Source organism: Puma concolor, chromosome D1 (assembly GCF_028749965.1).
Source record: "Puma concolor isolate L17-30 chromosome D1, mPumCon1.1.hap2, whole genome shotgun sequence".
NCBI classification, from domain to species: domain Eukaryota; kingdom Metazoa; phylum Chordata; class Mammalia; order Carnivora; family Felidae; genus Puma; species Puma concolor.
Window position 1 is genome coordinate 6,847,108 of NC_141676.1, and position 24,952 is coordinate 6,872,059.

The 24,952-nt window shown below is 48.4% G+C and overlaps 1 long non-coding RNA gene across 1 annotated transcript; it reads right to left on the reverse strand.

Annotated features, from left to right (window-relative positions):
• Positions 1–13,982: 13,982 nt before the first annotated feature.
• On the reverse strand, positions 13,983–15,824 carry LOC147576381 (uncharacterized). The gene is made up of 2 exons (XR_015240730.1): positions 15,723–15,824; positions 13,983–14,921 (listed from the first exon to the last, which is right to left on the reverse strand). It is a non-coding gene; the product is annotated as an uncharacterized LOC147576381 (long non-coding RNA).
• Between the last annotated feature and the right edge of the window lie 9,128 nt (positions 15,825–24,952).

The following is a 24,952-nucleotide window of genomic DNA, read 5'->3' on the forward strand; positions in this document are numbered from 1 at the left end:
CGCTTATCTTAAGAGGGTGATTTCTTTGGGGAATCTGGTTGGTTGTCGTCAGTGGTTGTCAGCTTGGTCCCAGCCATAGCGCTAGGTCTGTTTTCTCAGTCTGGGGCATTTTGGTGGAGGATGGAGGGAATGGTGACAAGTGCCTTAAGTTTCTGAGCACGTTGGGTTTGGGTGCCTTTGGGTTTCTGAGTAGAAGTTCCCAGTGGGCGACTGAAAGCGTAGGGGTGAGGGTGGGTCACTGAGGGGAACAGTGTGGAGGCAAAATGAGGAGGTGGTCTTCCCCCTGAAATAGCTAAGCCTTTGAGCCAGGAAGTCTATTGGCTCAGCTTAGGTCAAGAACCTTACACATTATACTCCCCTGATGGGGCTCTGGGCTTTCTAGAAATGTTCATGTAATATACATCAGCCCTAAAGATGGTCATTTGCTTTTAACTCCGCATGTCTTATCCTAAGAAAACCAGCCAAGATCCAGACAAAGTTTTACATACAAAGATGTTTGTGGTAGCCTTATTTACAATATAAAAAATGGAAACGGTTCCAACATACAAAGGTAGAGGCTGATTAAGGAAAGTATGGTTTTACCAACACAGCGATTCTCAAGACTGCCAAAGAGGCCAAAGGCTTCTAGGGGTCACCCCAAGGAATGAGCTGAGGCAGGGCCAGGCAGAGCCAGAGCCCCCTGTCTTGGCCTCAGCCAGGCAGTGTAGAGCAGTCAAGGGCAGGATGGAGAGGGAAAACCCTTACTCTCTCTCCCCTAAGGCCTCGTGCTGGTGGGTACCAAGGGCAGGCCCACCTGGGTACCAACAATAAAGGGTGTCATCGTTTTCTCTTGTTATGTAATAATTTATCACAAATTTAGCAGCTTAAAGCATCCATTTAGTAGCCCAAGCGTCTGCGGATCTGAAGTCTGGGCATAGCATGTCTCTGTTCTCTGCTCTGTGAGGCTGAAATCAAGGTGTTGGCCAAGCCGGATTCCTTTCTAGGGGTTTCTTCACCAGTCAGAGAAACTCTGTTTTTTTTTTTTTTTAATTTTTTTTTTTTTTCAACGTTTATTTATTTTTGGGACAGAGAGAGACAGAGCATGAACGGGGGAGGGGCAGAGAGAGAGGGAGACACAGAATCGGAAACAGGCTCCAGGCTCCGAGCCATCCGCCCAGAGCCTGACGCGGGGCTCGAACTCACGGACCGCGAGATCGTGACCTGGCTGAAGTCGGACGCTTAACCGACTGCGCCACCCAGGCGCCCCAGAGAAACTCTGTTTTTAAAGGGCTTATTAAGTCAAGTCCACCCAGATAATTTCCCTCTCTTAAGGCCAAATGACTTGGGACCGTAATTACATCTACAAAATAACTTTACAGTAGTGCCTAGGTTAGTGTGAAGAGGGTGCTGTCCTTACATGAAAAGATATTGACTCCGTAGAGCCTAAGAAAGAAAAATAAAGAGCAAAGGAGGAAGTTATTGAATGTTTGTATCTATTTTGAAATATGTAAGGCCTTTGATGTTGGGTATAGTTTCATTTTGTGATAAAAATAAATGCTAAAAATAATGTAGTATGAAAGAGGAGGAGTTAGATCATCTGCTATGGGTGTTAAAAAATAGACTAGGGGGGCGCCTGGGTGGCGCAGTCGGTTGAGCGTCCGACTTCAGCCGGGTCACGATCTCGCGGTCCGTGAGTTCGAGCCCCGCGTCAGGCTCTGGGCGGATGGCTCGGAGCCTGGAGCCTGTTTCCGATTCTGTGTCTCCCTCTCTCTCTGCCCCTCCCCCGTTCATGCTCTGTCTCTCTCTGTCCCAAGAATAAATAAAAAACGTTGAAAAAAAAATTAAAAAAAAAAAATAGACTAGGTATGACACTGGCTCTCCTCCGTTCTTTCAGTCCTTTCCTGAATTATTAATTGCTTGTTATTATCTGGAGGCGGAGGATGGGGCTGATTGTCAAAAGACTGGCTCTGGTGTTTTATGGAAAACTTTCAAGAGCATGTCAATACTCTCTCTAGAATGTGGGGGTATTTGTCGTATATTGTGCTCAGATAACAGGAAGAATCTCATTCCACATCCTATTATAAATGCTTAGTGGCCATTTGGATTTCCTTTTCGCCGTCTTGCATCCTTTGCAAGATGGTTCCAGATCGGAAGTCAGTCACTGGTTCCGAACGGAAGTCAGATCCTCAACTGACTGAGCCACCCAGGTGCCCCTCCCCTTCTTTTCAAATATTGGTGCCAATACTTTTCCTGTCTCAGTGCATCAATCCAAACCTTGAAATCACGGTTGAATCACGATGGACATCTAGCCTTTTTCCTGTTTCTGAGGGCAGTGGGTTCGGCATGGCCTCATGTGGTTGAATGGTTGTTACTGGTTTTGTTAAGAATACATTATCAGTGTTTAGTTATTTTCTTCCAGTTCTGTTTTACTTAGAGTTTATTAGGAATGGCTGCTAAATTGTACCCAACACCGCAAGAGAACAGTTTCCTCTTTTAACTCATGGATGTCATGAAGTGTGTCACTCACCACTTTTCTGATAATAAATTTTTTTTTTTCAACGTTTATTTTTTTTGGGACAGAGAGAGACAGAGCATGAACGGGGGAGGGGCAGAGAGAGAGGGAGACACAGAATCGGAAACAGGCTCCAGGCTCCGAGCCATCAGCCCAGAGCCTGACGCGGGGCTCGAACTCACGGACCGCGAGATCGTGACCTGGCTGAAGTCGGACGCTTAACCGACTGCGCCACCCAGGCGCCCCCACTATTCTGATAATAAAACAAATGTTTGGGGTGCCTGCGTAGCTCAGTTAGTTAAACGTCTAACTCTTGATTTTGGCTCAGGCCAAGATTTTACCCACATCAGGCTCTACACTGATGGCTCAGAGCCTGCTTGGGGTTCTCTCTCTCTCCCTCTCTCTCTCTGCCCCTCTCCCACTCATGTGTGCGCAAATGCACACTTTCTCTCTCTCTCTCTCTCAAAATAAATAAACATTGTAAAAAATGCACTTTAAAAGATCATGTATTAAAAATGTGCATCAAAGAGCACTATCAAGAAAGTGAAAAGATAATTCACAGGATAAGAGAAAATATTTGCAAATCATATATGTGATAAGGGTCTAGTATATGGAATTATAAAGAATTCTTACAACTCAACAACAAAAAGACAACCTGGGGCACCTGGGTGGCTCAGTCCGTTAAGCATCCGACTTCAGCTCAGGTTGTGATTTCACGGTTAGTGGGTTCAAGCCCCACATCAGGCTCTGTGCTGACGGCTCAGAGCCTGGAGTCTGCTTCCAATTCTGTGTCTCCCTCTCTCTCTGCTCCTTCCCCATTCACACTCTGTCTCTCAAAAATAAATGTTAGGAAAAAAAAGACAATCCAATTTAGAGGTGACAAAGGACTTGAGTAGACATTTCCCCAAAGACAATATACAAAAAGCCAGTAAGCGCATGAAAACATGCTTAACCTCATCAGTTATTTGGAAGATGCAAATCCTATCTCTTCACACCCACTAGGAAGACTATAATAAAAGAGATAAGCAATAAGAAAATACCGTTGAGGACATGAAGAAATTAGAACTCTCAAACACGCTGGTGAGAATGCAAAATGGTGCAGCCACTGTGAAAAAAATAGTCTGGCGGCTCCTCACACAGGTAAACACAGAATTACCATAGGATTCAGCAATTCTACTCCTAGGTAAATATCCAAGGGAATTGGAGGCATTGAAACATATAAGAACGTTTACAAGAATGTTTACAGTGACACTGTTTATAATACCCAAAATAGGAACAACCCAAATACCCATCAACTGTTAATGGATAAATAAAATATGGTATATCATACAATGGGGTATTATTCAGTCATAAAAGGGAATAAAGTTACTGACACATGCCACAACATAGGTGACCCCTGAAAGCATTATGTTAAGTGGAAGAAGATACAAACAAAAGGCCACATAGTATATGATTCTGTTTACGTAAAACGCCCAGAAGAGTCAAAAGCGTGGAAACAGAGAACAGATTAGTGGTTGCCAGGAACTGGGGGAGGGAAGAATGCAGAGTGACTGCTAACGGGTATAGGGTTTCTTTCCTTTTAGGGTGATGAAAATGTTCTAAAATTTGATGGTGGTGATGGCTGCACAACAGTGTGAATACGTAACACTGTGGATGTGTTAAAAACCACCGAATTGTACAATTAGAAAACTTTTTTTATCTTTTTTTTTTTTAATTTTTTTTTCAACGTTTATTTATTTTTGGGACAGAGAGAGACAGAGCATGAACGGGGGAGGGGCAGAGAGAGAGGGAGACACAGAATCGGAAACAGGCTCCAGGCTCTGAGCCATCAGCCCAGAGCCTGACGCGGGGCTCGAACTCACGGACCGTGAGATCGTGACCTGGCTGAAGTCGGACGCTTAACCGACTGCGCCACCCAGGCGCCCCTTTTTAATCTTTATTTATTTTAGAGAGGGAACGAGAGAGACAGAATGCAAGTGGGGGAGGAACGGAGAGAGAGGGAGACACAGAATCCGAAGCAGGCTCCAGGCTCTGAGCTGTCAGCACAGAGCCGGACACGGGGCTCGAACTCACGAACCAGGAGTTCGTGACCTGAGCGGAAGCCAGACGATGAATCGACTGAGCCACCTAGGCGCCCCTGAATTGTACAATTTTAAAGGGTAAATTATCTCAAGAAAACTTTTATTTTTAACAGGGTTATGTGTGTTATAAGCAACACAGTCTAGTATAAATGCTCATTATTTTCTTTAATATGAGATCCTATATCATCAATCCCTTATGTTCATCTGTTTTGTCTCTTAAAGTCATCATATGAGTGAAGTCATATGATATTTGTCTTTCTCTGACTAATTTCCCTTAGCATAATACCCTCCAGTTCCATCCACGTAGTTGCAAATGGCAAGATTTCATTCTCTTTCATTGCCGAGTAATACTCCATTGTATAGATATACCACATCTTTATCCATTCATCCATCGATGGACGTTTGGCCTCTTTCCATACTTTGGCCATTGTCGATAGTGCTGCTATAAACATGGGGGTACATGTGTCCCTTCGAAACAGCACACAGGTATCCCGTGGATAAATACCTAGTAGTGCCATTGCTGGGTCATAGGGTAGTTCTACTTTTAGTTTTTTTGAGGAACCTCCATACTTTTTTCCAGAGTGGCTGCACCAGCTTGCATTCCCATGTCACATATATTTGTACCTTAGCAAGGGCAGATGCAAAGTAGGAATCAGATGGAACATTAGGGTCGAGATTTCATCTTTGGAAACTGCAAACTGAATAAAGGCTTTGAGAGAATTGAGTCAAAGAGCGGCAGTATATATAAATATATAATATTTATAATATAACATAATTAATAGCATATATGTGTGTTAGATCATACATCTATGTATGTATGATCAGTAATAGATCATCACACCCCTGCTCCAAGGATGCCAAAGGGAAATTTTAAAGGGCTTGAGGGAAGTGCAGAGACAGGACAGAAACACTTCGAACTGTCACGTGATAATGATATGCTACAACCTAATCTCAGGAGAAGCAATGTTACCTCCTGAGTCGAGTGAGAAAGGACTTATTTCACTCTTTAAATTTAATTCATTTTACACTTTCATTTTTTCCATTTATTTATTTATTTTTTTATCACAGTAAAGGCATATAACGTACAACTTACCATCTTAACCATTTTTAAGCATACCGTTCATCCGCGTTCTCTTTTCTTTACTTCGGACACGAATGTTGCCCGGAGGCATTGCTCTACACCTTAGGCACGGCGCCACCAGGTGGCAGCAGCGTGGCGCGATCCGGGATCGCTATTCAAACCGTCCTGCCCAGATTTCCCCTTCCGTAGCTATGTGAAGCTCGGGCTTTCAGGGCCCGAGCCTTGAACCAACGAACTACTGTTTCCTGAGTTCCTATCCTGTCTGAGGCATCGGATTTGATCTGTGGTGGAGAGGGAGATGGGTTACAAAGACAGTAAGCCCCCCCACCCCCCACCTTTACTCACCCTTTGTTCTTCCTTCTACAGCCTACAGGTCTGTCTGCCACAGGACTTTCATCCCCCGGGGGGCGCCCACCTTTGCAGAGCTAACTCCAATTCTTGGTTGCCTGAACCAAGGAAACAAGAAGCTGGAGGTTGCAGGCATTTGCCTGGGGTCCCGCAGCCAGTAGAGATCCCAACCTAGAGTGGATGCAGATTTGCACTCTATCCATTCAGGTTGGCTTTGAGCCCTTGGTGACCTTGGGCAGGTTGCTTGATCTCTGCACTGCAGCTTCCTAGTTTGTCAAATGAGTATAAAACCACAAGGGAGGGCTGTTGGGCTCCAGGGCAGCTGTGAAATGAAATGAGTTGATGCGGGTGAAGCCTCTAGGCCCTGGAGTGTTGGATAGAGACCCACCAAAGAACGTAAATGATCTCATTAATAATGTTTTATAGGGGCACCTGGGTGGCTCAGTTGGTTAAGCGACTGACTCTTGATTTTGGCTCAGGTCATGATCTCACAGTTTGTGAGACTGAGCCCTATGTCAGTTGAGCAGGCTGACAGCACAGAGCCCGCTTGGGATTCTCTCTCTCCTTCTCTCTCTGCCCCTCCTCCCCTCAAAATAAATAAACTTAAAAAAAAAAAAGCCAACATACAAAGCGATACAACAATGATATTACTCTTCTCCTTGATTTCTGTGCTCCAGCCCCAATGGCCTTGCTTCCACGACCAAGCCAAGCTTCCTCCTGCCACAGGACTCTTGCACATTCCCTTCCCATTGGTTGGGTGTCTCTTTCCCCCTCTTATTGCTTGGTAGCCTCCATTCTTTTTTCAGATCACAGACGAACTGGAAACTATCCCCAATCCACCTGACCAAGTAAATTTCCCTCCATTATACCCTCGCATAACTCTTATCCTAATGGAAATTTTATATTATTTTTATTTATTTCTTTATTTACTTTACAGAGAGAGCTTGAGCAGGGGAGAGGTGCAGAGGGAGAGAGAGAGAGAGAGAATCTCAGGCTCCGTGCTTAGGGCAGAGCCCGATGCAGGGCTCAATCCCATGACCTTGGGATCATGACTGGAGCTGAAATCAAGAGTCAGATGCTCAACCAACTGAGCCACCCAGGTGCCCCAGGAAATTTTATATTATTTTTGACCCCGTGCTAAATGGTGGGAACCCTGCCTATGTATTCACAGTTGTGTTTCAGTGCATGGAATGTGAGAAGTGTTCAGTATTTCATAAGTATTAGTTGAATGAATGTTACTTCCTGTAATCTTCAGAATAGCCCTGTGAGGTACACACTTTTGTTTTCATTTTCCAGATGAGGAAACTGAGGCTAAATGACTTACCTAAGGTCATATAGCCAGAAATTGAACTCACCTGCAGCTGACTGTACAGACACATCATCTATCCCTCTGTTATTTGGCAAAGGCCCAAATGTCTTTCTGAGTTTGTCTACATTTCTTTACTTCCTTTTATATAACCTGACATTTTCCTGGGATTCTCTTGAGTCAACAAGCCCCCTTGTAAAGACAAGTAATTATTGCTGTGACATTTTAAGAAGTATCAGTACATTGCACATGATCAGAATCAGGCTAGGTGAACTGCTTTCCTCCTACTGTAGAACAGCTTCCTGTTTAGTGATTAAGCAGAACCACTGAGTACAGTTGTGCAGGCGGTTCACTGAGCAAGCGCACCTGGCCAAATGGGTGGGAATGAGGTGGTGAAATTAAGCCTGGGTTCTGCTGGCCAAGCTGTGCATCTTGCCGTGAAGCTGTATCACCCCAGGGTGGGGTGGGGATTGGGACTCTTTCCAGCTTGTGCAAAGGCACCCTTCACTCACCAAGCTGGTTGCTCAGGGAGCTGCCTCTGCCCAGAGGGGAGTGTCTTTCCCAAGGTCACTCAAGGGTGGCATGTGGTCTAGATGGCCCTGGATTTATGGTTAGCCCACCTGCGTGTTTTAACTGAACGAAGCATGCTCTGCTGTAGCAATTTCGGAAGAAAAGGGTCCTTGTGTATTTGGGGAGTATCGTGTATGAACGGGAAAAGGTGGAAAGGACATCAGTTGTTCACTGTCCCACTTTCACTGGGAAAGTGATTTCCCAGTCCAGCCTTCAGGGTGGGTGGCTCTCACCGGCTGGACATTCTTCTTTAGGGCGTGGTGTTAACTGTCCTTCTAGAACCAGGGCTAGACTGAGCCTAAGTGCTGACCCCAACAGGAGGGCTGTTGGCCCAGACGCTCTAGCTTTCTCGGGATGGACAGTCTGACAAGTTTAAGAAATTCAAATATTCGGGGCGCCCCAGTGGTTCAGTCGGTTCAGCGTCTGACTCGTGGTTTCTGCTCAGGTCATGATCTCACAGTTAGTGAGTTGGAGCCCCGCGTCGGACTCCGTGCTGGTGGTATGGAGCCTACTTGGGATGCTCTCTGTCCCTCTCTCTCTCTCTCTCTCTCTCTCTCTGCCCCTCCCCCACCCACTCTGTCTCTCAAAACATAAACTTCAAAAAAAGTTAAAAAGTTTCCAAAAAAAAGAAATTCAAATATTCTTCTGGCTCATCCTGGGAAAAGAATAAATTTTCAGGAAGACAAGACGGTGCGCAAGGTGGGCCCGGGAGACGGAGCTCTCAAGGACGCAAATTTTTTCTGTTTCCTTTTTTAGAATTAGCTGATTTTTTATTACTGAACAAAGCAAATACCCTGAATGTACACACGTAGCTAGCGAGTGGCCACGCAGCTATGGTGCATTTTCAGCTCCATTTACGTGGAATTAAAGCTACGGTTTTTATACCTTGTCCTTCTTTTGGTAGACAGCAGTTTTCAACTCGTCCTCACAGTCAGAATGAGCTTACTCTGACATCGTATTTTTCGTAATTATCAGACTGACTCTGACGATCTGTTCTTTCACGATTCCGTACCTTGTTTTCTTGTCTAATGTATTTCAATAGTTATATCTCCTCTCCTAATCAGGCAAAAAAAAAGTAGAATTTGGAGCCCTTTTCAGATAAAAGCTGACATTTAGCTATTTCCACTTCTGTGTGTAAGATTTAAGTCTCTCTTTATGTTCTGATGTCACTCGGTCACTTTTTAAACATCAAAAATATGTTGCCTGGCTTGCCGAGAAGTAATGGTTATCCTGTTTGGCGTGCTGAATGAAGAATGATCATTGCAAGTTTGCTGAAAATTTTGCTTCAGGGCCGCCTGGCTGGCTCAGTTGGTTAAGCATCCGACTTCGGTTCGGGTCACGGTCACTGATCTCGAGGTTTGTGAGTTCGAGCCCCGCGTCGGGCTGTGTGCCGACAGCTCGGAGCCCGGAGCCTGCTTCGGATTCTGTGTCTCCCCCTCTCTCTCTCTCTCTGCCCCTCCCCCCCCCCACGCTCTGGCTCTCTCTGTCTCAAAAATAAACATTAAAATAATTTTTTTAAATATTAAAACAAAAAAAAATTTTGGTTCAAATGGACATTAAAGGAGTCTTGTCAGTTCTTAGTTTTTACCGGTTTACATGAAGTTAAGCAAAAGCTGGGGAAGAGAATAAACTGTCCACGTTCTGGTAAAACCAACTTACAACACAGAAACCTTTGTTATATGTTATCAGAGTTTCTCTGAAGAGTCACATTTCTGCGGCAAGCAAGCTTTTACCCCTTAAACGCCTGAACCCCCGGGAACCCCTGAGGCGGCTCTGCGGGTCCCCAGACCATGCACACTTCCACTGGAGTCCCGTCCTTCCAAGAAGTTCCTCCAGTTGCTACTTTGGAGACCTTTGCAAGTTCTCTCTCCCTCTCACCTTCAATTCTCTTTCGTTTTGTTTGCGTCTCTGCCACTGCCCGTGTCTTGGAAGGGCAATAACAGATTCTTGACAGCTTGTATCTTTTTTTTTTTTTAACGTTTATTTATTTTTGAGAGAGAGAGAGACAGAATCCGAAGCAGGCTCCAGGCTCCGAGCTGTCGGCACACAGCCCGACGTGGGGCTCGAACCCACGAACTGTGAGACCACGACCTGAGCCGAAGTGGAACGCTTAACTGACTGGGCCACCCAGGCGCCCCCTTGACAGCTTGTACCTTAAGTGGAGGAATTCGTAGGTCCTTCAGATACTTTGTGTTAAGCAGTTCTAAGACAAATCAGCCTTTTTCTTTTTCCTTCCTTCCTTCCTTCCTTCCTTCCTTCCTTCCTTCCTTCCTTTTTCTTTCTTTCTTTCTTTCTTTCTTTCTTTCTTTCTTTCTTTCTTGTGTCGGGGAGGACCTGATCAGGATGTGTTAACATGCAGACCAAGTCTCCCTGTCTTTACTCATCTTAGTGATGTCACATCTGCCGGCGTGGAGAGCGTATGTGATAGGAGAGGCTGAGTAGCAGGACGGTCGTACCTGCAGCAGTGGGCGTAGGAAGGTGACACATAAAAGTTCATTCCACCACAGGCATATTGACTGGGGTTGGGAGGGTGAGAAAAAGCAAATCCCCTTAACTGGCGAAGCTGAGGCCAGCAGAGGAGAGAAATGTTGCCCACGTGCCTGGAGCAGAGAGCGCCCTTCCTGTGGCCGGGGGTTGGGCCCATTCCCACTCATCATGCCTTCGCCGTGGGCCCCATATGGGCAGTCAGCCCCTGTTCCTCGTGTTCTCTGTGGCTGGAAGCCCCCCTGTACCCCATCTCTTCTCTTTGTTCTCTTTTTTTTTAACGGAAAAAAACGTTTTTTCCAATGTTTATTTTTGAAGGAGAGAGAGAGACAGAGCCTGTGGGCCAGCTCTTCCCTCAGCGCCCCATCCAGTCTCTCCCCATATCTCTTCTCTTGCCAGTTCTGGCTCTTGCTCACAGACTAACGCCTCCCACGGAAAAGACTCGACTTTCTGCGGATGGGGCCAGCCGCATGAGTTGAAGGGCCCAGGGCTCCTTGTTCCAAAATGATTAAGAATTTCAAGATGGCGGGGCGCCTGGGTGGCTCAGTCGGTTGAGCGTCCAACTCTTGGTTTCAGCTCAGGTCATGATCTCGCGGTGCGTGAGTTTGAGCCCTGCGTCCGGCTCTGCGCTGACAGTACAGAGCCTGGTGAAGATTCTCTCTCCCCTTCTCTCTCTGCCCCTCCCTGGCTCGCTCGTGCTCTTTCTCTCTCAAAATAAGTAAATAAACTTAAAAAAAAAAAAAAAGAGAGAATTCCCAGATGTGGCAGCAGAGCATTAAACCAAATGTGGGACCCTCCCGAGTGTGGGGACAGGTTGCACATCCTTCAGGGTGGCTGTGTTCAGTCATTCGCAGCTAAAGTCATAGCGTCCCTTTGCTTGAAGCCAGCGCTGGGCCAGGACCATGCTGTTGGTCGCCCTTCTCTTGACTTGGGCCTCTCAGCTGCTGCATTTCTCCTCAATGGATCTATAGTACGATTTTGTAATTTTTTATGTTTATTTATTTATTTATTTATTTTTGAGGCAGAGTGTGAGCAGGAGAGGGTCAGACACACACACACACACACACACACACACACACACACACAATCTGAAGCAGGCTCCAGGCTCTGAGCTGTCAGCACCGAGCCCGACATGGGGCTCGAACTCACGAACCGCAAGAACCTGACCTGAGCCGAAGTCGGACACTTAATGGACGGAGCCATCCAGGAGCCCCATCTGAATGGATCTACATTATTGATGAGGGAGCGTGGGGCAAGCTAAGGGGCAAAGCACAAGCTAGCAGCCCCCCACCCAACCCCCAGGCGGAATATGGGTGATATTCCTCGGACACTCCCGGCTACCCAAGAACAAAGGGGAGGTGTTTACGTGCTTACCACGATAATATGGGAAACTAAGGCAAATGAAAAACTAAATTCCCTTACTGCCGGCAGCCCCCTGACAAGTCCTTGAAACCGGCAGAGTGACCTCCCTCTAGGAGCTCAGCTGCCACAAGGATGACACTTTGCTGGGGGCAAAAGAGAACCTTAGCTCAACATTATCCCAACCTCAAGGACCCTGTAAGTTTACTTCCTTTATCTCCACTGCCCCAAGATACGTGCAGGCAATCATACCCCACGAGGTTATGGCCCCTGATATACATCTGAAGAGTCTCATGACTGGGGTTTTATTAACCAGTAATAAGTGGTGTTTCCCTAGCAACAGCTAGCCCCTAAACCTTGCTTCCAAAATACCTCGGAGACTTACTTTATCCCTGACCACCTCCCAACCTGAGGGTATATAATTAGTTACCTGTCAGCTCTTCCTGCCCATGGGTCCTGTCCCCGTGCTTGAATAAAACCACCTTTTTGTACCAAAGACGTCTTCAAGAATTCTTTCTTGGACATCAGCTCTGGACCCCATGAACCGACCACCCCCCAAAAAACTTCATCATTGTAACCCTTACTAAATCCTTCTGAGACCAGCTGCTGCTGGTCTATGAGAGGCAGGTGGTTATGCTGGCAACAGCCCTGGCTGGGGAACCAGGAGACCCGTCTAGGATTATATGACAACGGACCTCGGGTTGCCCTTGAGCGAGGGCTTGCTAACAAGAGAAATGGTCCTGGGACCCGGGAGCCAATAACAACGGTAGCACTATTTAAGATATTTTCGAGGGTATTTTCTTTTGTTATCTTCTCTTGCGCAGAACTGCTCTGGAAATTTCCATCTAGAAAGAGTAGGAAATGACCCAGAAAAGTCATATTCTTCAAACATTCATTACCTTGTTCATTAAAAGTAATCAGCACCCATTAGGAAAGGTGCCCCCTTGAAAATGAAGGAGACTGGATGCCCCGGGCTTCTTGAGCCATTGGACTCCAAAACCCATCGCATGCTTGAAGACAGCTGGAGAGGATGTATCTGGAAGAGTGCAATGGCAGAAATGTTCTAGATCTGTGCTCTCCTATACAGTAGACACATATGGCTACTAAGCACTTGGATTGTGGCTAGTGAAACCGAGGGACTGAATTTTGTCTTATTTATTTATTTTTAAAGTTTATTTATTTATTTGTTTTTATTTTTTAAATAACTAAAAAACTTTTTTTACCCTTTATTTATTTTTGAGACAGACAGAGACAGAGCGTGAACGGGGGAGGGTCAGAAAGAGGGAGACACAGAATCCGAAACAGGCTCCAGGCTCTGAGCTGTCAGCACAGAGCCCAACGCGGGGCTCAAACTCATGGACTGCGAGATCACGACCCGAGCCGAAGTTGGACGCTTAACCGACTAAGCCACTCAGGCGCCCCTAAATAATGTTTTGTTTTTTTTTTTAATTTTTTTTTTCAACGTTTATTTATTTTTGGGACAGAGAGAGACAGAGCATGAACGGGGGAGGGGCAGAGAGAGAGGGAGACACAGAATCGGAAACAGGCTCCAGGCTCTGAGCCATCAGCCCAGAGCCTGACGCGGGGCTCGAACTCCCGGACGGCGAGATCGTGACCTGGCTGAAGTCGGACGCTTAACCAACTGTGCCACCCAGGCGCCCCCTTAAATAATGTTTTTAATGGTTATTTTTGAGAGAGATAGAGGCATAGGGAGAGGGGGGGAGGGGCAGAGAGAGAGGGAGATAGAGAATCCCAAGCAGGCTCCATGCTGCCAGCGCAGAGCCCAACACGGGACTTGAACTCACGAAACCGGGGAGATCATGACCTGAGTGGAAACCAAGAGTCAGCCGCTTAACTGACTGAGCCACCCAGGAGCCCCTCATCCTTTCCTGATTATGCTGTTAGGCTGTGTTGTAGAAACAACCCTAAGACAGGGTGATGACGGTACCGTGGCCCGTGTTATCCACCAAGAGGTCAGCTTGGATTTAGCAATTTTATGACATGCTTTTCTATGTCTTGTCTAATGCTGGCATTTGTAGCCATTCCCACATAATATGGGGGTTAGGGTTTAAACACAGCCAACAGTCTTGTACAATCTCCGTGTGAGATGAATTTAGCCAAGCATACAGAGAATCTACTACATTTAGCCAATGCGTCTCAGGGAAGAATGGGTTCTGGATATGACCTGTAGTTGATAATTCTGACTTTGTGGGGGCATCCGATCGCAGGGTAGGTTGGGAAGGGACAGTCGGAAAGAGCGGGGGGTGTAAAATCATGTCCTTGTTTGGCTCTACCGGATTGAATGGAGTTTTTTTTTTTTTTTAACCCTTTGTATAGTAAAGGAAATGCCTTTGTCAACTCTTGGAGCGGACATCCTGAGACCCCAAGCGTATCCAGTGTCCCAGGAAGAGGAAAAGGTACGGGAACTAGAAACCTTTTTTAAACATATTTTTGTTGTGTTGCATTTTCCTTGGGTCTTACATTTGGGATCTGGAGTTCTAAGGAGGGTGGTTAAGGGGTCATGGCCCTGTCCCGCCAGCCAGGGAGCCAGCGTTTCATAACCCCATTTTGCACAATGGTATTGGCCTTTTCCTTCGCATTCGACGTTTCTATTTGCAGGGCAACTGTATAACCCTGGTATGTCAGCCAATTTTTGTTCTTGATCCCTGTGTCCACATCCATACGTAACCATATAGGGGTTTTTGGGGACCAGAGGAGCAAAGCCCGTTGGCTGTTTATAATTAGTAATTAAAGTCCCCCATGAGTCCCCCACCAAGTTGCATAAATCAAACAAAAAACAAGGCACAAGGAAGAGGTATTAGATGCTATCACCTACCCTGTGACAGTGTCCCTGAGTTCCCCTTGGTATGGCCAAAAAGATAGGGGATGCAATTCCGTACAGTCCTCCACGCTTACCATTATACAAACCCAGACAATTATTATTATTATGCCTGCATGAGTCTTAGCTTTAAAGGATCCTCTGGGTGCCTTCGGACCTTCCATTGTGTTCGTTATCTGGTTCCGTATCAGTCTGGGGTGTTCCCACCTTCACGCAGTTTTTCTTGACCTGAGAATGATGAATCCAGGTTCGGACACTGTCTATCTTCACAGCCACGGGTGTAGTCAGGATCACAGCGTGCGGTCCTTTCCGGCGTGGCTCCAGGGTTTTAGGCTCGTGCCTCTTGACCCAGACTAAGTCTCCTGGTTGAAGGGGGTGGGGAAGAACAGGAGGATGAGTGAAGGCTTCTCTCAAGGGCCTGGTTATTTCCTTCTGTACATGTTGCAGGGCCACGAGTGAAGCCAGCAACTGGTCCTGTTCCAACTGTTCCATTATGTTGTTGTCTCCTAGCCTCGGCAGGATAGGTGGAGGTCTGCCAAATAAAATTTCATAAGGGGAAAATCCCTTGACAAATGGAGTAAAACACGCTCGCAAAAGGGCAAGAGGCAGGACATTGACCCAATTTTTGCCCGTCTCAAGGGACAATTTGGTTAAGGTCTCTTTTAGGGTCCGATTCATCCTTTCCACCTGACCTGAGCTACGGGGTCTATATGCGCAATGTAATTTCCAATCTACTCCCAATGCCCGGGCTAGACCCTGGGACACCTGCGCCGTGAAGGCCGGGCCATTGTCCGATCCTATGCTCAGAGGCAGCCCGAATCCAGGAATTATCTCATTTAATAATTTCTTAACTGTCGCCTGAGCCGTTTCTGATTTAGTGACGAAAGGCTCGACCCACCCGGAGAAGGTGTCTACAAAAACAAGCAGGGATTTGTATCCGTATTCCCCTGGTTTAATTTCAGTGAAATCTACTTCCCCCAACCGGCCTGATTTACTTGGGCGCAACGTACACATCTTTCAACCACCTCTTCAATCTCTTCTCCCAGCCCTTGCGCCCTGAACTTTTTCCGCGCTAAGCGCCATCCTCGTTTTCCCCAGATGAGTCCCTTGGTGGAGCTGACCCACCATGCGCCGCCCGAGTGCCGCGGGTAGGAGTATCTTACCTTCAGGATCCTGAAACCACTTTTGTCCCGGCATCTTCCTTCCCCCCTTTTCTGGAAACCCACTCCAAATCTTTAGGAGTGCAACTGGGCTAGATCGGTAGCTGCAAGGCACTTTCACTTTTAGTTAGGGCAGCTTCTCGGGCTGCTGCATCAGCCAGGCGGTTTCCGACTGCCTCTAGGGAGTCGCCTTTTTGATGTCCCTGGCAGTGAATGATCGCCAGTTTTGCAGGTTCCCAGACGGTTGCCAGAAGGTCTAAAATTTTAGCTTTGTTTTTGACGGCCTTGCCTTCCGTCGTGAGGAGGCTGCGCTCTTGATAAATGGATCCGTGCACATGGGTGGGGGCAAAAGCATAGCGGCGGTCCGTAGAAATATTAACTGCCTTGTTTCTTTCGAGTTTTAGGGCTTTTGTTAGCGCGATGAGCTCTGTGCGCTGGGCTGAAGTTCCCGGGGGGAAGGGTCTGTTGCCATAGAACCTCGCGGTCTGTCATCGCTGCAGCACGGGCACGCCTTTGCCCTTGAAACACACAACCACTGCCGCCTGAAAACATGCTGATATCAGGGTCCTGTTGATATCAGGGTCCTGTAAGGGAACGTCCGTAAGATCGGAGCGGAGGGACGAGATCATCGCCAAGGTTTCTGGGCAAGAGTGCAGAGGGGGACCTTGTCCTTCGGGCAGCAAGGTGGCTGGGTTTAAGGCCGCGGGGGCACAAAGACGTATTCGGGGCCGGTCGAGTAGCAATGCTTGATATTGGGTAATCCGAGCATCTGACAGCCATCGCTCTGGGGGAGCCCTCAGTAAAGCCTCCACTTCATGGGGCCCCGTGACAGACAATGCCTGCCCCAAGGTTAGTTTGCGGCTTTAACTAGGAGCGCGGTGGCAACCATTTGTCGAATGCGTGGGGGCCACCCGGAAGCAACTGGGTCCAGCTGTTTGGATAAATAGGCCACCGGTTGGTGCCAAGTTCCCAGGCGCTGAGTCAGAACTCCTTTGGCTACCCCACCCCCCCTTTTTCGGCTACAAACAAATGGAATGGCTTGGTGGGATCTGGCAGGGCCCAGGCCGGTGGGGTCGTGAGAGCATCTCGTAAGGCCTGGAAGGCTTTAGTTTGAGTCTCCCCCCATGTGAAGGACTCCGGAGACCCCTTGAGAGCGGCATACAAAGGGGCTGCCTGTTCAGCAAAGCCAGGTATCCATAGTCTGCAGTGGCCTGCCGCCCCAAGGAACTCGCGGACTTGTTTGCGAGTTCTAGGCTGAGGAATATCGAGTATAGCCCGAATTCTTTGTTCACCGAGATAGTGCTTACCTTATTTAAGGTTGTCACCTAAATAGGTCACCGCAGCACGACAGATCTGCGCTTTTCTGGGTGACACTCGGTACCCCAGTTTTCGCAGAAGACTCAAGAGTCCTTCGGTGGCACTTCAGGCATCCTAAATGAGAGGGGGCCGCCAACAAGATTTCATCAACATATTGCAATAGAGTTATCTGCGGGTTGGAGATTCGAAATGGCTCTAAATCCTGGTGCAGGGCCTCATTAAAAAGAGTAGGAGAATTTTTAAATCCCTGGGGGAGTCGCGTCCAGGTGAGCTGTCCGGCTTTTCCCTCTTCAGGATCAGTCCATCCAAACGCAAATAGTGGCTGGCTTTGTGGGGCCAGCGGGATGGCAAAGAAGGCATCTTTTAAGTCCAGAACTGTATATAATACACCTGAGAAGGGGGAAGCAAACCAAGGGGAGTATGAGGGTTGGGTACAGTGGGATGAATGTCCATTACCCTGGCGTTTACTGCTCTTAGGTCCTGAACTGGCCGGAAATCGGATGAGTTAGGCTTCCGGACAGGGAGAAGCGGAATGTTCCATGGCGACTTGCATGGGATCAAAATGCCGGAGTCGCGCAAACACTTGATGTGAACGGCGATTCCCCGCCTAGCCTCCCGGGACGTGGGATATTAGTCTTACCCGAAGCGCGGATGCCTTCAGTTCCACTGTTATCGGAGCTTGATGAATCGCCAGCCCCGGGTGGATTGGTCTCAGCTCATACCTGGGGGAAGCCCGCCTGGAGGCTTTTGAGGAGGGGATCGACTGCATGGACACTGTCATTAGGCACCGGAGCGAGCAGGTCCTCTTCCCCAAGTGGCACAGTCACCATTACGGTTGTCGGGCCATCCTGGCCGACTTTAATATGCGTAACCCCTTTAGTGAATTTCAAAGAAGCTGTTGGTTAATGTAGTAGGTCTCTACCTAGTAATCCAGGGCAGGGGCATTCAGGCATGATTGGGAAAGAACGTGTGACAGTTTTACGGCCGAAATCTACTTGTCGTTCAGTGGTCCATTTACAAGTCTGGGACCCAGTCGCTCCTTGCACCAGGGTTGCTCCTCGCCTGGTGGGGCCAGGATCTTGTTTTAGAACTGAAAAGGCTGCCCCAATGTCCACCAAGAAAGTCTTAGGCTGGCCCCCTATGTTAACAGTAACCAAAGGCTCAGAAGGGGCCACCGAGCCGTGGTCCCATCAGTCGGAATCAACTTTCATTATCGACGCCAGGGGTGGCCGAGTTTTGCGTTGGGCTAAGTTGGGGCAATCCTTCTTCCAGTGTCCCTCTTGTTTGCAATATGCACATTGGTTTTTTTCCTAGTGGCGCTCTAACCCTTTGTCTGTCTTTTTTCTTTTGCCCAGACCAGAATTCTTTGGGCGTTTGGGGTCCTCTTCCCTCGCGGGCATCCAGGATGGGCGTTACCACCCTAGTCAATTTTTGTGTCTGTCTTTCTTCCTGAGAATCCCTACTGTTAAAAAGGTTTTGGGCTATTTCAACTAACTCAGATAAATTTTTTCCTTTCAACCCATCAAAGTTTTATAACTTTTTCCAAATGTCTGGGGCTGCCTGTGAGACAAAGGCCAGATTTAATGCCCTTCTGTTTTCAGGTGCCTCAGGGCCTACAGGGGTAATGGTGCGGTACGCCTCCATGAGCCTTTCTAAGAAGACCGAGGGGCTTTCCTCGGTCCCCTGAATGACTTCTGTTACCTTAGACATGTTTGTGGGCCGGCGGGCGGCCGCTCGGAGACCTCCCAATAGAGTCTGGTGAAATAGGGTCAATGATCGCCTACCGTGAGGAGTGTTTGGGTCCCAATTTTCAGGAAAAGACTTCCTCGACCACAGCGGGATCCTCGGTGGGTTGCCCGTTTCGTCCCATCACTAATTTCTGAGCCTCGCGACGGATCTTATCTCGCTCCTCAGTGGTGAAGAGAACTTGCAACAGCTGCTGGCAGTCATCCCAGGTTGGCTGATGGGTCACAAATATAGTTTCAAGGAGAGAAATTAATGCTTGGGGTTTCTCTGAGAACGAGGGGTTTCGAAGCTTCCAATTGTAAAGGTCGCTAGTGGAGAAATGTACATAAGTCATAAAGGGTCGGACATCACCCTGCAGGGGTGGCCTTGGACGAAGGGGTCGGGCAGCGGGAGGGGGATGGAAGGGAGTCCCTGACCAGGTGTGAGACGGGCCCAGGGGAGTGTCCCGACTCGGGCTTGCCTCCTGATCTGAAGCATCTTGACCCATATTCTTTGGGCGAGAACTATAGGGCGGAGAGTGGTAAGTTTCTTTTTCTTCCTCCGGTGCAGGTGATAGAGGGGGTGGCTGCTTAGTCCCATCAAGATTCTTATTCTGAGCTCCAAATGGGCGGCCTTTGAGCAACAAAGCCTGTACTTTAGGGAGGCGAGGGCGAAGGGGAAGGAGAAGTTTTAACCAATCTGGAGGGTTTTCAATGAGGGTTCTCCACACTCCAATGTATGGGATTTGGTCTTCGTGCCTAGAAAAGACAATATCATGAATCTTATATACCAAAGTAAGGTCAAAGGTCCCCTGTGGAGGCCATTCGACCTGAAAGCTGGTCCATTCCACCTCGCAGAGAGTTCGAAGGACTGGCTTCTTAACGTGGAGGCCAAACACTGAGGCAGCTTTTTTATAGTCCTGGAAATGGGTTACTATGAGACTCAGAGGGGTGGGGGTGCTCTGATTTTGACCCATGACAAAGATAGGCAGAACTGACAAGGACGCACAGACAGTCAACAGGAAGAAGACAATCAAGACACGAAGAAAACACAAGTTCGAGATCTCAAGGCCAGTAGGCCGTGGCAGCCACCTGAAAATAGGATCCCTCTTGACAAAAACCAAACCAAATGGGGCCCACCGGCGTCCCGGTAGGATCCCTGACTCTGGGTCTATAGCCGCGTCCAGCAGACCCTCCTGAGTCATTCAAATGGCGCGCTCCAAGAATTCCTTACCTCTCCCAATCCCAAGCCTCCTCCCAGGGGTCGGTGGAGCAGTCTGAGGAAAGGGCCCTGTTTCAGACCTTTCACTTTCCCGGCCAATGCACCGAATGTTGCATCCACACGACTCCTGAAACAGAATGCTACGGGCACCAGTGACAGTCACAACAAAGTTTATTGCAATGAGAGGCAAGGCCGACCGATCGGGACCAACACTCTTGATCAGAGTGTGGCCTCGAACAGCCGGGGTACAGAGTTTTTATGGCCGATCACATCGTTTTATCATCACCCAGGAACAGAACAGAGCAACAGTTCCCAGATGAGTTAGAAACAGTAGTTAGAAACAGTTGCTGAATGAGGTGATTATTTTAGACTTTCTGCCACTAAGTTGCAACCAGTGGATCTCCTTGACCTTGCCTCTGATGCTCTTTTCTTTGAACTTTTGTTTCCTTAGTTGGTGAAGCCTGATTTACAAGAGTATGAAGCGTAATGTACAAGAGTAAAGCAAGACTGTTATCTCCTGACCTTCAGTGTCAGAACAAAGCTGTTATTTTTCAAGCTACAGTGTCAACACAAAGCTGTCCCATTCTGGACAGGGGACCCATTGGTCCAGTTGGCTGGCCAGCAGTGATGCTCTGGGGTCATGGCTGTGAAGGTCTTCGGGAGGTTGTTACAGGAGGCCAGGATGATAGGGAAGAGTCTAAGCATGGTTCAGACGACTTGGAATTTCCCCATGGCCCCAGCGGCGTGGAGAAGTTCCGGGAAACCCATCGCGTCTCTCTCCGCTGCAGGTGTTCACAGAACACACACTCATGGCCTATTTTATACACTCTCTTTACTCCTGCTTCTAGTGGATTCTTGGGGAAGAGCTTGCAGGCATTTGTCCAGCACCATGATACAATCACATCTTATTTGCTCTCCATCAGGAAATAAGGTGTTTCTACATAAGAGTATTTCTTCAGGGAATAAACTTTTCATGTGGCCATTTAAATGGAAGCCTTCCCGATAAGTTCCCTGAATCTTTTTTTTTTTTTTTAATGTTTATTCATTTTTGAGACAGAGAGAGACAGAGCATGAACGGGGGAGAGTCAGAGAGAGAGGGAGACACAGACTCCGAAGCAGGCTCCAGGCTCCGAGCTGTCAGCACAGAGCCTGATGCGGGGCTCGAGCTCACAAGCCGAGAGATCTTGACCTGAGCTGAAGTCAGACGCTTAACCGACTGAGCCACCCAGGCGCCCCTAAGTTCCCTGAATCTTAATTGTGTAAGTCAGTTGTCGATATCTATCAAAGACCTGCAGACCCGTCACCCCTCCGGGCTCAGGGGTATCATTTCCGCTGTGTGTGGGAGGACAAAAAGTGACGAATCCTCTGAGACAGCCTTGGTTAAAGTGAGAGGCGAAACCGTAGGCCACGGTCAAACTCGCCCGGGAGACAGTGCCAGGCCAAGGTCAAGCCTGACTGATGTAGCTGCTACAGACACAACGAGCCCCGTTAGATGTAAGGGTGATTACTCACATAGACAGAAGGGGAATCAGTGAAAGGTGCCAGTTTCCTGGGGTCCCGGTCGCACGTACCAAAAAGGACGACCTCGAAACCAAAGGGGCCAATGGGCCGCAAGGTGAGTTGCGGGCTGCCTGACAGGTGAGAAGCCCGCGCCAGCCCCTGGCTGAGTGTTTTGTTTTTTAAAAATTTTTTTTTTCAACGTTTATTTATTTTTGGGACAGAGAGAGACAGAGCATGAACGGGGGAGGGGCAGAGAGAGAGGGAGACACAGAATCGGAAACAGGCTCCAGGCTCCGAGCCATCAGCCCAGAGCCCGACGCGGGGCTCGAACTCCCGGACCGCGAGATCGTGACCTGGCTGAAGTCGGACGCTTAACCGACTGCGCCACCCAGGCGCCCCTGGCTGAGTGTTTTGTATCCGGCAGCTCTCCTGAGGAGGCAGGTTGGAGGCCTTGGGCCACATCAGAGCATGAAAGTGACAAGAAAGTCTCATGGTGCCTCAGGGTCGGTAAGTGAGCGAATGACAGATGACCTCGTTGAGCTCCCACAGTCCTCCCACCCTCTGGTGGCTCGGGCGACCACAGCTTCCTGCCCAGACTTGGAGGAGCTGTGGTTCAAGCCTCCGCCTGCGTGGCCTGTGGGGACGTGTGCAGTGTCACCAGGGCGCCATGGGGGAACACCTTCCCCTAAAACTCTGCCCCCGATCTTTCACCTGCAGCTAAGGCGGCCCCATCAGATACCGACATGAATCGTACGGATAGGGAGGGGCTTGAACTAAGTATTCTTTCAATGTTTAAAATTGTGATTTCAAAAAAGTTGTGGTAAAATTGTTTCTTTAATTAAAAAACATTTTTTTAGTGTTTATTTACTTTTGAGACAGAGAGACAGAGAGAGAGTGCGAGCAGGGGAGAGGCAGAGAGCGGGTGGGGGAGACACAGAATCCGAAGCAGGCTCCGGGCTCTGAGCCGTCAGCACAGAGCCCGACCCGGGGCTTGAACCCACGAACCGCGAGATCATGACCTAAGCCAAAGTCGAATGCTTAACCAACGGAGCCAGCCAGCTGCCCCTTGTCTCTATGATTTTGACTGCTCTAAGCACCTCATATAAATGGAGTAATACAGGCTTATTTTTTATTTTATTGTGTCAGGCTTGTTTCACTTAGCATAACGTCCTTGTGGTTCGCCCATGCTGTAGCCCGTTCAGAATTTCCTTCCTTTTAAGGTTGAATAATATGCCATTGGATGTATATACCACATTTTGTTTATCCAGTCATCAATCAACGGACACGTGGTTTCCTTCCACGTTTTAGCTCTTCTGGATAATGCTGCCAATAAACACAGATGTACACGTATCTCTTGGATTTCCTGCTTTCAGTGCTTTGGGGGTACATACCCCAAAGTGGAATTGTGGGATCATTAGGTAATTCTGTTTTGATTTTTCAGAGGAGCCGCCATGCCGGAAGCCAAGCTATCCAACCAGCCTGATGTCAGGGCCCAGGCGGGGAACGGATCGGGACCACATGGTGGCCCAGCGACAGTGAAGCTTTTTGTACTCCTGCTGTCATGTAATTTGGCCTTAGCGTTGGTCGGGGAGGCCCCCCTACCAGTGAAAGTACCTGGGGATTTGCCGGTTGGAGAATCGCCCACGACGGGGCCCCCCCGGGAAAAGAACCACTGGGGAAAGAAATAAGATGCCGCAGGGAAATTGTGCGGCCCTACATCCAGCCCTTACCACCCCCTATAAAGACTCCTCTACCTAAAGGAAGGACAGCCCCATATATTTCCCAGCCAAGGAGGGGGACAAACGGGTTCGAAATCCCCACTCCGGCAACCAAGGAATGTATCTATGGATACAAGTTACTCCAACCCCTAGGCCCCCTTGGCCCCCAGGAGGCATTCCAGATGATAACCGGACCTGGGGGTTAAGGTACAGAATGGTTGGGGCGCCTGGGTGGCGCAGTCGGTTAAGCGTCCGACTTCAACCAGGTCAAGATCTCACGGTCCGTGAGTTCGAGCCCCGCGTCGGGCTCTGGGCTGATGGCTCAGAGCCTGGAGCCTGTTTCCGATTCTGTGTCTCCCTCTCTCTCTGCCCCTCCCCCGTTCATGCTCTGTCTCTCTCTGTCCCAAAAATAAATAAACGTTGAAAAAAAAAAAATTTAAGGTACAGAATGGTTCATTAGTTCCTAAGTATACATTGTCTCTCTGGGAGCACATAAGGCATGGGTCCCCAGGGCCCTCTTGGCTCCCTCCCAGCACCCCAGACCAAAGCGAATACTTTTGTTCCTGGTACCGCCAATGGCACAAAGGAACAATTAAGGAGTCATGTCCTTGTAAACATTCCACTTGAGGTGTTAAGAGCTTGATGACCTTGAGAGGGCAGGAGGGAATGTTCTAAGAAAATAACTCTGTTGTTCCTTTATGGGTGATCACACAAAGGAACTTTTTTAGAAACAGGTAATGCCGAGAAACATAGAGAACGCCCGCTACAAGGAATTTGCTAACAAATATAACGCCACGCTCGCCACGATAAAACGGCCAGTCTAACACTCTGCTGTTGTCTGTGTCCGTCTGTCATCTTCGCCGACGCCGTTCATCCTTCGGGAACCCCTGGACCTGCTGGGGCTGGACCTCGGCAAGTGGCGCCCAAAGGGACCCAAAGGTAAGCAACTAAGAAAGTAAGCAATTGAGAGTATTCGGGAAGGCTAGGACTCCCCCTGGGGTGCTGCAGACCCCCCTGCAGAGGATAAGCAGGTAAGCGAAGGGTGGACAGTTCAGAACAGAAGTTGAGAAGTCACGGGCCCTATTGAGTCTAAAGAGAGAAGACTCTATTGAAGTGCCATTGCGCATGCTAGGAAAAAGAGGGATTAAAGTCACCAACAGCCGGTTGGCTAGATTCCTGCATTTTGTTCAGGAATGTTGTCCGTGGTTTCTTGAGGAAGGTACGGTAAATTTGCAGACATGGAATAGAGCGGGAGATCAGCTTAGAGAATATTATACTCTCCATGGACCAGAAAAGGTACCTGTCGATGCCTTTGCTCTTTTTTGGAATTTAACCAAAGATGCTTTAGAACCCCAACAAGAGGTGGAGAAACTTCCCCAGCGGGAGAATTTTTCTTTAGGAGAAGGCACTCCTTGGCTTTCTCCTGCTAAGTCTCAGGCGAAGCTGGCTTCGGCCCCGCCTGATGACGATAAGCTTACACCCGAGGAAGAACAGAATTTGGAGGATGCTGCAGCCAAGTATCATGATGAGGGAAGCCCTATAGGGGTTTGTGCAGCTCAGCTAAACAGTAAAGAGCCTGCGAAGCCTTTTCGGGCTCCCCCTGGTCCTTTACACAGTGATAAATTGTTTAGACGTCTGCCAGCTCGTCCCCCTCCTCCCATGACCTTGGCACCACAAAAGGTCCATGGATCCTCAGGTTTTTCAGCTGCGTTAAGACAGGCAGAACTTGCAGGGATGTTGACTTTGCTCACT